At 40.4% G+C, this 15,853-nt stretch overlaps 1 protein-coding gene across 1 annotated transcript in view; it reads left to right on the top strand.

The window, feature by feature from the left end:
* The window catches only part of RPGR (retinitis pigmentosa GTPase regulator), a 177,464-nt gene that overhangs the window by 82,676 nt on the left and 78,935 nt on the right, over nucleotides 1-15,853 (top strand). The gene's annotated exons all lie outside the window — the stretch shown is intronic.

Below are 15,853 nucleotides of genomic sequence, written 5' to 3'. Positions count from 1 at the left end.
GTGGACTGCCGTCTATGGGGCTGCACAGAGTTGGACACAACTGAAGCGACTTAGCGGTAGCAGCAGGCATGATACATTACACTTGTAACCAGAATCAACCCCACGGTTCTGACTAATTGCAAGAAGGCTGAGAAATGTAGGGGAGCACATAAATATACAGTGGTCAGTAAATATCTGTGCCATATGGTGTTTGGAAAATTTATAGAAAATTATGTCTACTTTGAGTAATTGTTCAAAGTTTATAATTGTGAGATGTAGCAACTACATTACTAGGCAGGCTTGTCCCCTCCAACCCTGCAAAAAAAAACACATGGCTTTTATCGTACAACTCTGGAAATAAGATCATATTCTCTGTGCTGTGGCTCTGTTCTCTTCAGTGGAAACTCAGTTTTCTCCTCCTATGGCTTCTGCTCCACATTGGTGAAGAGAGGATTTTCTCCAAGTTAGGCTTTGGCAGGAAAAATAATTTCTAGATTGGATCCAAGATGAAAATGGTTCCTTGGGCTTATGGAAACACAAATACCATGACTCTTCCTGTCTTACACTATAAATATTCCAGTGTCTGCAGAAGCTTCTCTTGGCTGCTGAACTGTTTAAATATTTCTTATGCACCAATATTTAGGATACAAAACCCCACCAAAGTTTGAATTTTATTAAAACTTTCATATTGCTAACACTAGTTTCTTTTGCATGTCAGATAAATATATTTGATCATAAATTAAGAACTTATTGGAAGTTATATCACTCAGGGCACATGTTAAGATGCTGCAACAGAGAACTACTATTCAGTGACTTATTCAAGGTATATATATCTCTCTCAGATCACAGCTGAGAAATGTGCAGTCCAAGGCTAGTAAAGCTACTCTGCTATCCTCAATAGAGGGCTTCCATGTATTTCATGGTTCAAGTTAGCTTGGGTCCAGTTCTCATTGTCTCCCAGCCAAGATTAAAGGGAAAGGCTCATGAGAGCACATGAACCTTCCGTTGTAGGGGAACAAGTTGGAAATATCATTACTTTTGCTTCGCTCCAATGACCAACACTTAACCTCATAAAGACACCAAATTGCAAACAAAGATGAAATATTATCCTGAGCTTAGAATCCAAGTGCCTAGGTAAAGCTCAAGAGTTCTGACAGTGGGGTGTGTCAGTCATTTTTTAAAAATTTGAAATATAGTTGATTTACAATGTTGTATTAATTTCTGCTATCCAGCAGTTATACACACACACATACACACACATTCTTTTTTTTAAAAAAGTTATTTATTTATTTGGCTGTACCAGATCATAGTTGCAGCACTCAGGATATTTTAATCGCCACATGAGGAATCTAGTTCCCTGACCAGGGGTTGAACCTAGGCCCCCAGCATTGGGAGCAAAGAATCTTAACCATTGGACCACTAGAGAAGTCCCTACGTTCTTTTTTTAAAATATTCTTTTCCAGTATGGCTTATCACAGGATATTGAATATAATTCCCTGTGCTATAGAGTAGGACCTTGTAGGAGTTCTTTTGTTAAAGAGAGAGACTGGGTATTGGTGGAAAATGAGTAAGCTTCCAGGAGTGCACAATATGAACAGGAAGACAGAAGAAAAAGACTTGGAAACAAGCAAAAGGAGGCCAGTGTTGACTGGGGGCATGGCTCACAGGAAACAGGTGTTTTTCCACAAGTTGTACTTTAGTTTTCAGTTCAAAGGATTCATTACCAAAAGAAACCACTCATTACACACAAATAAATAATTTCAATTTTTTATAGAAGATTATTTGATTTCATTTCAATATGCAGTCATTAAAAGAAGAGAAATAGAAACAATAGAGAAAAGTAACAGCACAAACATCACCAAATTGGCCAACCAATATCCAGATTAAACAGCACTGGGAAGTCCCTGGTTAACAGCAACCTGGAGTCCCAGTTGGAAAAAGGCCTCAGGCAGTGTGTCCATCCCATGGGTGAGACTTCAAATTGGAGTTTGGGGGGCTCCCGCTTATAATCCCAGGCTGCGAACTGATACCATCAGTTTGCATGCAAAAGTGCCACTCTGGTTTAACTTGTACAATGCTATTTGTTTCACCTTGTGAGTCATAAAACTTGTTAGGCCCAGGAGGGCTGGCCAGGCCCTCAGGAGCTTAAGAGGATTCAAGACCCACTCTCTTTCTTATCTAAAGTGCTGCCTAACTTGATGTGCTTGAGGGCAGACATGTAATCCGGGCAGTGTCCAGGCAGGTCAGAGGCCTGCTCTCTTGCTTCTGAAACCTGAGCAAGACTTCCTCCATTTTAAGTTCCTTAACAACAGGTGTTGTAGGAACACTAGGGCACTGCTCCTGGGTTAAAGGGCAAAAAAACAAACCTCCACCTTTTTTGTAATTTTTCTGTCACTTGTTCTAGATTCAAGGTCCAAATGACCAAGAAAGCATACCTACCTTACACTGTATTGGGTAAATAAGGAAGAATTTGATGAATGTGACCTCCTGAAATCCCATGGGTGTCCAGGAGTAGGAGTTCCCCAGAAAGAAATTGGAGTGCTATTTGGAAGGGGTGTTGGGCTATCACAAAACACATATCTACCATATCAATCACTTTAAATATTTACCAGAATACTAGTACCATCTAATTTATTTGACCATTCCAAATACAAAGTTGTGGCAACTATAAAAAAGAAGTCATCAGTATATCCCATATTCTGCCAGGACCTCGGTTTTGCTGGTGCTTTCTTTGTCATGTTTCTTCTACCTATGCCTTCTTTCCCATTCTTTGTGTTTTTCCAAACTTTATTATCTGTTGCTAGAACTACCTCTCCTTGGCTAGGATTCTTGGGATGCAAGTAAGAGAAAACCCTAACTCAACTATTACAAACAATAAGGACATGTATTACCACTGATATCAAACATTCCAGAATCCCAGGTAGGCTACAGGCATCCTAGATCTGGGCTCTGGGCTTGTTTCTCTTGCAGTTTTCTTCATTTCCCCCCTTCCCCACATGTGTTGCAACCAGTCTCAAGCTGGTTGTGAAATGGCTGATATATTCCACACATCTCCTCCATGTATAACATTAGTGGAAAAGAGGGACTTCTCTTGTCTGTATGATTCTTTTAGGAGTAAGGTGGATGCTGCCTATATCCCTCTTCAAGCTTAAAGGGACTTATTTTCCTAGCTGCTGAGATTATTTCCTTCTGAGAGCCTGCAGCTGTCAACTCGTTTTGGAAATGCTCTTTGCTGAAGATAACTGTCTTCCCAAGTTCATGTTGCCTACCTGGGAGCAGCCCATATTCAATTATCTCAAATGTTTAAGGACCCAGGCTCTTCCACCCAGCTCAGAAAAACTCTGTGAGACCATAGAGTTCTTGGTGGATTGACTGAGGCCTTTGTGGAGGCTACATTATAGCTGAACTTTTCCCTCAACCACATCTTGCTGCCTTCTCTTTGATCTCACAGGTATTGACCACAAGTACAGGTGGCACAAGAGAAGACTCTACACATGGACATCACCAGATGGTCAAAACCGAAATTGAATTGATTATATTCTTTGCAGCCAAAGATGGAGCAGCTGTATACAATCAGCAAAAACAAAACCAGGCGCTGACTGTGGCTCAGATCATGAACTCCTTACTGCCAAATTCAGATTCATTTGAAGAAAGTAGGGAAAACCACTCAACCATTCAGGTATGACCTAAATCAAATTCCTTAAGATTATACAGTGGAAGTGACAAATAGATTCATGGGATTAGATCTGATAGACAGAGTGCCTGAAGAACTATGTGCGGAGGGTTGTGACACTGTACATAAGGCAGTGATCAAGACCATCCCCAAGAAAAAGAAATGCAAAAAGGCAAAATGGTTGACTGATGAGGCCTTACAAATAACTGAGAAAAGAGAAGCTAAAGGCAAAGGAGAAAAGTAAAGATATACCCATTTAAATGCAGAGTTCCAAAGAATAGCAAGGAGAGATAAGAAATCCTTCCTCAGTGATCCATGCAAAGAAATAGAGGAAAACAACAGAATGGGAAAGACTAGAGATCTCTTCAAGAAAATTAGAGATACCAAGGGAATATTTCATGCAAAGATGAACACAATAAAGGACACAGATGTTATGGACCTAAGAGAAGCAGAAGATATTAAGAAGTGGCAAGAATACACAGAAGAACTATACAAAAAAGATCTTCATGACGCAGATAACCACAATGATGTGCTCACTCACCTAGAGCCAGACATCCTGGAATGCAAAGTCAAGTGGACCTTAGAAAGCATCACTATGAACAAAGCTAGTGGAGGTGATGGAATTCCAGTTGAGCTGTTTCAAATCCCCAAAGATGATGCTGTGAAAGTGCTGCACTCAATATGCTGGCAAATCTGAAAAACTCAGCAGTGGCCACAGGACTGGAAAAGGTCAGTTTTCATTCCAATCCCAAAGAAAGACAATGCCAAAAAAAGCTCAAACTACCACACAGTTGCGCTTATCTCACATGCTGGCAAAATAATGCTCTAGATTCTCCAAGCCAGGCTTCAATAATATGTGAACCATGAACTTCCAGATGTTCAAGCTGGATTTAGAAAAGGCAGAGGAACCAGAGAGCAAATTGCCAACATCTGCTGGATCATCAAAAGAGCAAGAGAGTTCCAGGAAACATCTACTTTTGCTTTATTGACTATGCCAAAGCCTTTGACTCTGTGGATCACAACAAACTGTGGAAAATTCTAAAAGAGATGGGAATACCAGACCACCTGACCTGCCTCCTGAGAAATCTGTATGTAGGTCAAGAAGCAGCAGTTAGAACTGGATATGGAACAACAGACTGGTTCCAAATCGGGAAAGGAGTACATTAAGGCTGTATATTGTCACCCTGCTTATTTAACTTATATGCAGAGTTCTTGCCTGGAGAATCCCAGGGACGGGGGAGCCTCGTGGGCTGCCATCTATGGGGTCGCACAGTCAGACAAGACTGAAGCGACTAAGCAGCAGCAGCAGCAGCAGCAGCCGCAGAGTACATCATGTGAAATGCCAGGCTGGATGAAGCACAAGCTGGAATCAAGATTGACAGGAGAAATATCAATAACCTCAGATACACAGATGACACCATCCTTATGACAGAAAGTGAATAAGAACTAAAGAGTCTCTTGATGAAAGTGAAAGAGGAGTGGAAAAGTCTGCTTAAAACTCAACATTCAGAAAACTAAGATCATGGCATCTGGTCCCATCACTTCATGGCAAATAGATGGAGAAACAGTGGGAGGCTTTATTTTTGGGGGCTCCAAAATCACTGCAGATGGTGACTGCAGACATGAAATTATTATTTTTTGATTTATTTATTTTAATTGGAGGCTAATTACTTTATAATATTGTGGTGGTTTTTGCCATACATTCACATGAATCAGCCATGGGTGTACATGTGTTCCCCGTCCTGAACCCCCCTCCCACCTCCCTCCCCACCCATCCCTGTAGGTCATCGCAGTGCACCAGCCCTGAGCACCCTGTCTCATGCATCGAACCTGGACTGGTGATCTGTTTCACATATGATAATATACATGTTTCAATGCTATTCTCTCAGATCATCCCAACCTCTCCCTCTCCCACAGAGTCCAAAAGACTGTTCTTTACATCTGTGTCTCTTTTGCTGTCTTGCATGTAGGGTTATTGTTGCCATCTTTCTAAATTCCATATATATGTGTTGCTGCTGCTGCTAAGTCGCTTCAGTCATGTCTGACTCTATGTGACCCCATAGACAGCAGCCCACCAGGCTCTGCTGTCCCTGGGATTCTCCAGGCAAGAACACTGGAGTGGGTTGCCATTTCCTTCTCCAGTGCATGAAAGTGAAAAGTGAAAGTGAAGTCGCTCAGTCGTGTCCGACTCCTTGCGACCCCATGGACTGCAGCCCACCAGGCTCCTCCATCCATGGGATTTTCCATGCAAGAGTACTGGAGTGGGGTGCCATTGCCTTCTCTGTATATATGCGTTAGTATACTGTATTGGTGTTTTTCTTTCTGGCTTACTTCACCCTGTATAATAGGCTCCAGTTTTGTCCACCTCATTAGAACTGATTCAAATGTATTCTTTTTAATGGCTGACTAATATTCCATTGTGTATATGTACCACAGCTTTCTTATCCATTCGTCTGCTGATGGACATCTAGGTTGCTTTCATGTCCTAGCTATTATAAACAGTACTGTGATGAACATTGGGGTACACGTGTCTCTTTCAATTCCAGTTACCTCAGTGTGTATGCCCAGAGTGGGATTGCTGGGTGGTATGGGAGTTCTATTTCCAGATTTTTGAGGAATCTCCACACTGTTCTCCATAGTGCCTGTACTAGTTTGCATTCCCACCAACAATGTAAGAGGGTTCCCTTTTCTCCACACCCTCTCCAGCACATATTGTTTGTAGACTTTTTGATAGGAGCCATTCTGACCGGCATGAGATGGTACCTCATTGTGGTTTTGATTTGCATTTCTCTGATAATGAGTGATGTTGAGCATCTTTTCATGTGTTTGTTAGCTATCTGTATGTCTTCTTTGGAGAAATGTCTGCTTAGTTCTTTGGCCCATGTTTTGATTGGGTCATTTATTTTTCTGGTGTTGAGCTGCAGGAGTTGCTTGTATGTTTTTGAGATTGATTCTTTGTCAGTTGCTTCATTTGCTATTATTTTCTCCCATTCTGAAGGCTGTCCTTTCACCTTGCTTATAGTTTCCTTTGTTGTGCAAAAGCTTTTATGTTTAATTAGGTCCCATTTGTTTATTTTTGCTTTCATTTCCATTATTCTTGGAGGTGGGTCATAGAGGATCCTGCCGTGATCTATGTCGGAGAGTGTTTTGCCTGTGTTTTCCTCTAGGAGTTTTATAGTTTCTGGTCTTATGTTTAGATCTTTAATGCATTTTGAGTTTATTTTCGTCTATGGTGTTAGAAAGTGTTCTAGTTTCATTCTTTTACAAGTGGTTGACCAGTTTCCCCAGCACCACTTGTTAAAGAGATTGTCTTTACTCCATTGTATATTCTTGTCTCTTTTGTTAAAGATAAGGTGTCCATAGATGCGTGGACGTATCTCTGGGCTTTCTATTTTGTTCCATTGATCTGTATTTCTGTCTTTGTGCGAGTATCGTACTGTCTTGATGACTATAGCTTTGTAGTATAGCGTGAAGTCAGGCAGGTTGATTCCTCCTGTTCCATTCTTCTTTCTCAAGATAGCTTTGGCTATTCAAGGTTTTTTGTATTTCCATACAAATTGTGAAATTATTCATTCTAGTTTTGTTAAAAATACCGTTGATAGATTGAATCTATAGATTGCTTTGGGTAATATACTCATTTTCATGATATTGATTCTTCCGATCCATGAACATGGTATATTTCTCCATCTATTTGTGTCATCTTTGATTTCTTTCATCAGTGTTTTATAGTTTTCCATATATAGGTCTTTTGTTTCTTTAGGTAGATATATTTCTAGGTATTTTATTCTTTTTGATGCAATGGTGAATGGAATTGTTTCCTTAATTTCTCTTTCTGTTTTCTCATTGTTAGTGTATAGGAATGCAAGGGATTTCTGTGTGTTGATTTTATGTCCTGCAACTTTACTATAGTCATTGATTAGCTCTAGTAATTTTCTGATGGGTTTCTGTAGGGTTTTCTATGTAGAGGATCATGTCATCTGCAAACAGTGAAAGTTTTACTTCTTCTTTTCCAATCTGCATTCCTTGTATTTCTTTTTCTGGTCTGATTGCTGTGGCCAAAACCTCCAAACTATGCTGGACAGTAGTGGTGAGAGTGGGCACCCTTGTCTTGTTCCTAACTTCAGTGGAAATGCTTTCAATTTTTCACCATTGAGGATAATGTTTGCTGTGGGTTTGTCAAATATAGCTTTTATTATGTTGAGGTATGTTTCTTTTATTCCTGCTTTCTGGAGAGTTTTTTTATCATAAATGGATGTTGAATTTTGTCAAAGTCTTTCTCTGCATCTATGAGATAATCATATGGTTTTTATCTTTCAGTTTGTTAATGTGATGATTTGCAGATATTGAAGAATCCTTGCATTCCCAGAATAAAGCCCACTTGGTCATGATGTATGATCTTTTTAATATGTTGTTGGATTCTGTTTGCTAGAATTTTGTTAAGGATTTTTGCATCTGTGTTCATCAGTGATATTGGCCTGTAGTTTTCTTTCCTTTTTTTTTTTTTTTTTGTGGCATCTTTGGTTTTGGTATTAGGGTGATGGTGGCCTCATAGAATGAGTTTGGAAGTTTTCCTTCCTCTGCAGTTTTCTGGAAGAGTTTGAGTAGGATAGGTATTAGCTCTTCTCGAAATTTTTGGTAGAATTCAGCTGTGAAGCTGTCTGGTCCTGGGCTTTTGTTTGCTGGAAGATTTCTGATTATAGTTTCAATTTCCATGCTTGTGATGGGTCTGTTAAGATTTTCTATTTCTTCCTGGTTCAGTTTTGGAAAATTGTACTTTTCTAAGAATTTGTCCATTTCTTCCATGTTGTCCATTTTCTTGGCATATAATTGCTGATAGTAGTCTCTTATGATCTTTTGTATTTCTGTATTGTCTGTTGTGATCTCTCCATTTCATTTCTAATTTTGTTTATTTGATTTTTCTCCCTTTGTTTCTTGATGCATCTGGCTAATGGTTTGTCAGTTTTATTTATCTTCTCAAAGAACCAGCTTTTGGCTTTATTAATTTTTGCTATGATCTCTTTTGTTTCTTTTGCATTAATTTCTGCCCTAATTTTTAAGATTTCTTTCCTTCTACTAACCCTGGGGTTCTTCATTTCTTCCTTTTCTAGTTGCTTTAGGTGTAAAGTTAGGTTATTTATTTGATTTTCTTCTTGTTTCTTAAGGTAAACCTGTATTGCTATGAACCTTCCCCTTAGCACTGCTTTTAACACAGAAAGGGTGTCATAGGTTTTGGGTTGTTGTGTTTTCATTTTCATTTGTTTCTATGCATATTTTGATTTCTTTTTGATTTCTTCTGTGATTTGTTGGTTAGTCAACAGCATGTTGTTCAGCCTCCATATGTTGGAATTTTTAATAGTTTTTATCCTGTAATTGACATCTAATCTTACTGCATTGTGGTCAGAAAAGATGCTTGGAATGATTTCAATTTTTTTTGAATTTACCAAGTCTAGATTTATGGCCCAGGATGTGATCTATCCTGGAGAAGGTTCCGTGTGCACTTGAGAAAAGGTGAAATTCATTGTTTGGGGGTGAAATGTTCTATAGATATCAATTAGGTCTAACTGGTCCATTGTATCATTTAAAGTTTGTGTTTCCTTGTTAATTTTCTGTTTAGTTGATCTATCTATAGATGTGAATGGGGTATTAAAGTCTCGCACTATTATTGTGTTATTGTTAATTTCCTCTTTCATACTTGTTAGCAATTGTCTTACATATTGTGGTGCTCCTATGTTGGGTGCATATATATTTATAATTGTTATATCTTCTTCTTGGATTGATCCTTTGATCATTATGTAGTGTCCTTCTTTATCTCTTTTCACAGCCTTTATTTTAAAGTCTATTTTATCTGATATGAGTATTGCTACTCCTGCTTTCTTTTGATCTCTGTTTGCATAGAATATCTTTTCCAGCCCTTCACTTTCAGTCTGTGTGTGTCCCTTGTTTTGAGGTGGGTCTCTTGTAGACAGCATATATAGGGATCTTGTTTTCGTATCCAATCAGCCAGTCTTTGTCTGTTGGTTGGGGCATTCAACCCATTTACATTTAAGGTACTTATTGATAAGTATGATCCCATTGCCATTTACTTTGTTGTTTTGAGTTCAAGTTTATACACCCTTTTTGTGTTTCCTGTCTAGAGAAGATCCTTTAGCATTTGTTGGAGAGCTGGTTTGGTGGTGCTGAATTCTCTCAGTTTTTGCTTGTCTGTAAAGCTTTTGATTTCTTCTTCATATTTGAATGAGATCCTTGCTGGCTACAGTAATCTGGGTTGTAGATTTTTCTCTTTCATCACTTTAAGTATGTCCTGCCATTCCCTTCTGGCCTGAAGAGTTTCTATTGAAAGATCAGCTGTTATGCTTATTGCAGCCATGAAATTAAAAGATGCTTACTCCTTGGAAGAAAAGCTATGACCAACCTAGACAGCATATTAAAAAGCAGAGACATTACTTTACCAACAAAGGTCCATCTAGTCAAAGCTATCATTTTTCCAGTAGTCATGTATGGATGTGAGAGTTGGACTGTGAAGAAGGCTGAGCGCCGAAGAATTGATGCTTTTGAACTGTGGTGTTGGAGAAGCCTCTTGAGAGTCTTGGACTACAAGGAGATCCAATCAGTCCATCCTAAAGGAAATCAGTCCTGAATATTCATTGAAAGGACTGATGCTGAAGCTGAAACTCCAATACTTTGGCCACCTGATGTGAAGAAGTGACTCATTGAAAAAGACCCTGATACTGGGAAAGATTGAAGGCAGGAGGAGAAGGGGATGACAGAGGATGAGATGGTTGGATGGCTTCACTGATGCAATGGACATGAGTTTGAATAGGCTCCGGGAGTTGGTGATGGATAGGGAGGCCTGATGTGCTGCAGTCCATGGGGTCACAAAGAGTCAGACACAACTGAGCAACTGAACTGACTAACAGGTGGCACTAGTGGTAAAGACCTCACCTGCCAATGCAGGAGACATAAGAGATATGGTTCGATCCCTGGGTCAGGAAGATCCCTTGGAGGAGGGCATGGCAACCCACTCCAGAATTCTTGCCTGAAGAACCATATGGACAGAGGAGCCTGGTCGGCTGCATCCAAAGGTTCACAAAGAGTCTGACACAACTAAGGCGACTTCACACACACGCTCCTTTAATGTATATTCATTGCAGTGTTAGAGTCTGCTTTTTAGGAAATTTGATCTCCAACAGGACGTGAATAAGTCTTTCTCAGCTGCTGCTGCTAAGTCACTTCAGTCGTGTCCGATTATGTGCGACCCCATAGACAGCAGCCCACTAGGCTCCTCTGTCCCTGGGATTCTCCAGGCAAGAACACTGGAGTGGGTTGCCATTTCCTTCTCCAATGCATGAAAGTGAAGTCACTCAGTCATGTCCGACCCTTAGAGACCCCATGGACTGCAGCCTATCAGGCTCCTCCATCCATGGGATTTTCCAGGCAAGAGTACTGGAATGGGGTGCCACTGCCTTTTCCAAGTCTTTCTCAGATATCCCCTCAAATCTCAATGTAACCCTGTGTCTTAAACACTCCCTTAAGCAGACTCCTGGTAGAGAGAACAGGACTTGGACCAAATAGGATTTGCCTCTGGAGTGGGGGAAGTGGTCACACTCCCTATATTCTTATTTATTTATTTATTTTTGGCTGCAGTGGATCTTTGTTGCTTTGTGAGGGCTACTCTTCATTGCAGTGCTCAGGCTTCTCATTGTGATGGCTTCTCTTGTTGAGGAGCATGGGCTCTAGGCACACGGGTTTTAGTAGTTGCAGCAAGCGGGCTCGCTAGTTGTCATTACCAGGCCCTAGAGCGCAGGCTCAGTAGTTGAGGCACATGGACTAAGTTGCTCTGCAGCATGTGAAATCCTCCCAGACTAGGGATCAAAGCAGTGTCCTCCGTGTTGGCAGGCAGATTCTTATCTGCTGAACCACCAGGGAAGTCCCTCCCCTAATTCTGTGGGGCATGGATGGGAAATGAATATAACTGGGGCTCTGCCAGCAATGCAGATGCAAAGGATGGATATTGGGTTGGCAGCCAAGAGCGTCTGAGGCATCACCTTCTGCCTCTAGATTTTCCTTCTTACTCATGGTACCCTCTGCCATAGTCATCTTCTTCAGAGTCTGTTTTATTCATATGGCTTCCATGCTTTTAAAAACTCTAAACATATATCTACAGATCATATTATAGATACTTGTACTCTTTTTATTTTTTTCTTGCCTCAGCATACCTAGAGAAACCACACACACCCATCAGCCACAAAGGCTTGTTACTTACTATTTCACTACAGGAGGGATGCTGGAAAAGAAGGAAAGGAGAAAGGCACCCCTGGCAAGGTGGTGCAAATCAGGCTCTCCAGAAGCAGGTATTTTTGACAATCCTAAGAGGCCATATTGCATTCTCCATGAGAATTAATAACCTGTAGGTTCTAGGCTTTAGAATCAAGTGCATAGCTTCTCACCACTCTTCAAGAACCTATATAATTTGGCTCCAGTTTTCCTTTCCAGCTGCCTCTCCCACTGTGTCCCTACATGACCGTTCTGCTCCTGGCTTGTTGCAATGTACACACCCACTTCTGTGTTTCTGATCACATTGCTCTCTCTCTCCTTCAAAATCTACCTTAAGCCGTACCTCCTCTATAATGGCTTTCCTGACCCCCACCCCTACCCAAGTCTACTGAGATCTCTCATTGACCACACTACCCATAGTGTCACTCAGCAGACACTTAATTAACAAAGGCTTTCTATATCACTAAAATGTCAAATACAGATATTTCTATATACATTCCTAGCTTTTTTTTCCTGGGCTTCCCTGGTGGCTCAGACAGTAAAGAATCCTCCTGCAATGTGGGAGACCTGGATTTGATCCTTGGATTGGGAAGATCCCCTGGAGGAGGGCATGATCACCCACTCCAGTAGTCTTGCCTGGAGAATCCTCATGGATAGAGGAGCCTGGTGGGCTACAGTCTATGGGGTCACAGAGTTGGACACGACTGAACGACTAAAGTGCAGCTTTTTTTCCTAATCACATTTCAATAGAGATGAATGATTCCTGGATGTGGCCACAGTGTAATTTACTGCCACAGAGACACAGAGGTTCAATCACTTCAAGAACATTGTTGTTGTTGTTTAGTCACTGTGTTGTGTCTGACTCTTTTGCGACCCTATAGACTAGCCTGCCAGGCTCCTCTGTCCATGGGATTCTCCAGGCAAGAATACTGGAGTGTGTTGCCATTTCCTTCTCCAGCAGATCTTCCTGACTCAGGGATCAAACCCACATCTACTGCTTAGTAGGCAGATTCTTTACCACTAAGCCATGAGGGAAGCCCTCACGAACATTACCAAATAGAAAACAAAAGTCTATCAAGATCCTGATGGTGGAAGTACCAGCAAAGCATCAGAACTTTTCAGATTCAAATAAATGCCTCAGTAATTTCTCACAAAAATAAACACAAAGAATGTGGAGTCTTTGAATGACAATAGTCTCTGGTAAATTCTTGAAGCATTTCATGTAGGAACAACTACAGTACAGAACCCCTGTGGTATAATTCTTGGTGTTTCCAAATTGCCTTTGCACATAGTCAAATATTTGATGAATGGATGTTGAATCATCATTCATCATACTTTGACTAATTAATTTTACAGTGAGAAATGTCACCACAAATAAGCATAAGAGATTACACCATTAGATATATTGAATAGTTCATTTAAGCTGTTGTGTTTGAAAGTTATTAAACCTTGTACAAACAATAGAAATTCATTCATTTATTAATTTACTTTAAAAGTTTCTTTTAGCACCTCAGTTCAGTTCAGTCGCTCAGTCGTGTCCGACTCTTTGCGACCCCATGAATCGCGGCATGCCGGGCCTCCCTGTCCATCACCATCTCCCGGAGTTCACTCAGACTCATGTCCATCAAGTCCATGATGCCATCCAGCCATCCCATCCTCGGTCGTCCCCTTTTCCTCCTGCCCCCAATCCCTTCCAGCATCAGAGTCTTTTCCAATGAGTCAACTCTTTGCATGAGGTGGCCAAAGTACTGGAGTTTCAGCTTCAGCATCATTCCCTCCAAAGAAATCCCAGGGCTGATCTCCTTCAGAATGGACTGGTTGGATCTCCTTGCAGTCCAAGGGACTCTCAAGAGTCTTCTCCAACACCACAGTTCAAAAGCATCAGTTCTTCGGCGCTCAGCCTTCTTCACAGTCCAACTCTCACATCCATACATGACCACAGGAAAAACCATAGCCTTGACTAGATGGACCTTAGTCGGCAAAGTAATGTCCCTGCTTTTGAATATGCTATCTAGGTTCGTCATAACTTTTCTTCCAAGGGGGTAAGCGTCTTTTAATTTCATGGCTGCAGTCACCATCTGTGGTGATTTTGGAGCCCCCCAAAATAAAGTCTGACACTGTTTCCACTGTTTCCCCATCTATTTCCCATGAAGTGATGGGACCAGATGCCATGATCTTCGTTTTCTGAATGTTGAGCTTTAAGCCAACTTTTTCTATAAATACAATGATGAAATGAGACACTGTCCCTACTTGTGTCAAAGAAATCATAGTCTGTCAGGGAATACAGATATTGGTAGTGGGATTTATACAAATACATAAATACTATGATGAATTAAAATACTTTACACAAATAAGTATACATATGCTATGTATATGCTGTGAATCACTTATTTTTAAATTTTTTGTTATTTTTAAATTTTTTCTTGGAATATAGTTGATTTACAACGTTGTAATAGTTTCAGGTGTACCCTAAAGTGATTCGGTTTTACATATACATATATTAATTCTTTTTCAGATTCTTTTCTCTTACAGGCTATCACAGAATATTGAGTAGAGTTCTCTGTGCTATACAACATGTCCTTGTTGGTTGTCTGTCTTACATATAGTAGTGTGTATATGTTCATCACAATCTCCCAATTTATCCCTCTCCTCCATATTTCCCCTTTGGTAATCATGTTTGTTTTTACTATCTGTAAGTCTGCTTCTGTTTTATAAATAACTCCATTTGTATCATTTTGGTTTCTGAATTAGATTCCATATATGTACAATAACATATTTTTCTTTCTCTGTCTGACTTACTTCACTCAGTATGACAGTCTCCAGATCCATCCATGTTGCAGCAAATGTATTATTTTGTTCTTTTTTATGACTGAGTCATATTCCATTGTATATATGTACCATATCTTCTTAATCCATTCCTCTGCTGATAGACATTTAGGTTGCTTCCATGTCTTGGCTAAGGTAAATAGTGCTACATTGAACATTGGGGTGCATCTATGTGTTCGAATTATGGTTTTCTCTGAGTATATGCCTAGGAATGAGATTGCTGGGTCATACAGTAGTTCTATCTTTATTTTTTTAAGGAACCTCCCATACTATTCTCCATAGTGGTTGTACCAACTTACATTCCTACCAACAGTGTATGAAGGTTCCTTTTTCTCCACCTCTCCAGCATTTCTTATCTGTAAGCTTTTTGATGATAGCCATTATGACTTCTATGAAGTAATATCTCACTGTAGTTTTTTGATTTACATTTCTCTGATAGTGATGCTGAGCATCTTTTCATGTGCTTTTGGGCCATGTATATGTCTTTGGAGAAAATGTCTATTTGGATCTCCTGCCCATTCTTTGATTGAGTTGTCTGGTTTTTTGAAGAAGCACACGTTTTAGTTATCTATGCAGAGTAATGAGTTGGCTCAAAATTCAGTGCCTTAAAACAATGAGATACCATTTATCTCACAGTTCTAGAGTTAACTGGGTTCAGTGGGCAATTCTCGGCCAGGATCTCTCATACAATTGTGGTCATACGGTGACTTGGGTTGGAGTCATCTTGAAGGCTTCCCTCACTCCCATGTCTGGCAGTTGATACTCACTCCTGATTGGGATTTCAGCTGGGCTTTCAGGTGGTTCACAGACACATGACCCCTCCATGTGGATTCTTGCACAGCACGGTTGCTGACTTCCAAGAGCAAGTATCTAGAAAAATAAAAACCAGGTAAAAGCTGCATCTCCTCTTGTGTCATACATAACTTTGGAAGCATACCATGTTGCTTCTGGCATAATCACAGAGCCACCTTGATTCCAGGGGAGACAACACAGAGCTCCCTTGATGAGAGAAGTATTCAATGTCACATTATAAGAAGAACTTATGGGATGGGAGGTACTTTGCAGCCATCTTGGAAAATATGGAGCACATAGAACTGAAAT

The sequence above is a fragment of the Ovis aries genome, chromosome X (assembly GCF_016772045.2).
Source record: "Ovis aries strain OAR_USU_Benz2616 breed Rambouillet chromosome X, ARS-UI_Ramb_v3.0, whole genome shotgun sequence".
Classification (NCBI taxonomy): Eukaryota; Metazoa; Chordata; class Mammalia; order Artiodactyla; family Bovidae; genus Ovis; species Ovis aries.
The sequence above is the reverse complement of the archived record's forward strand: the minus strand, read 5'-3'. Positions and strand labels throughout refer to the sequence as shown.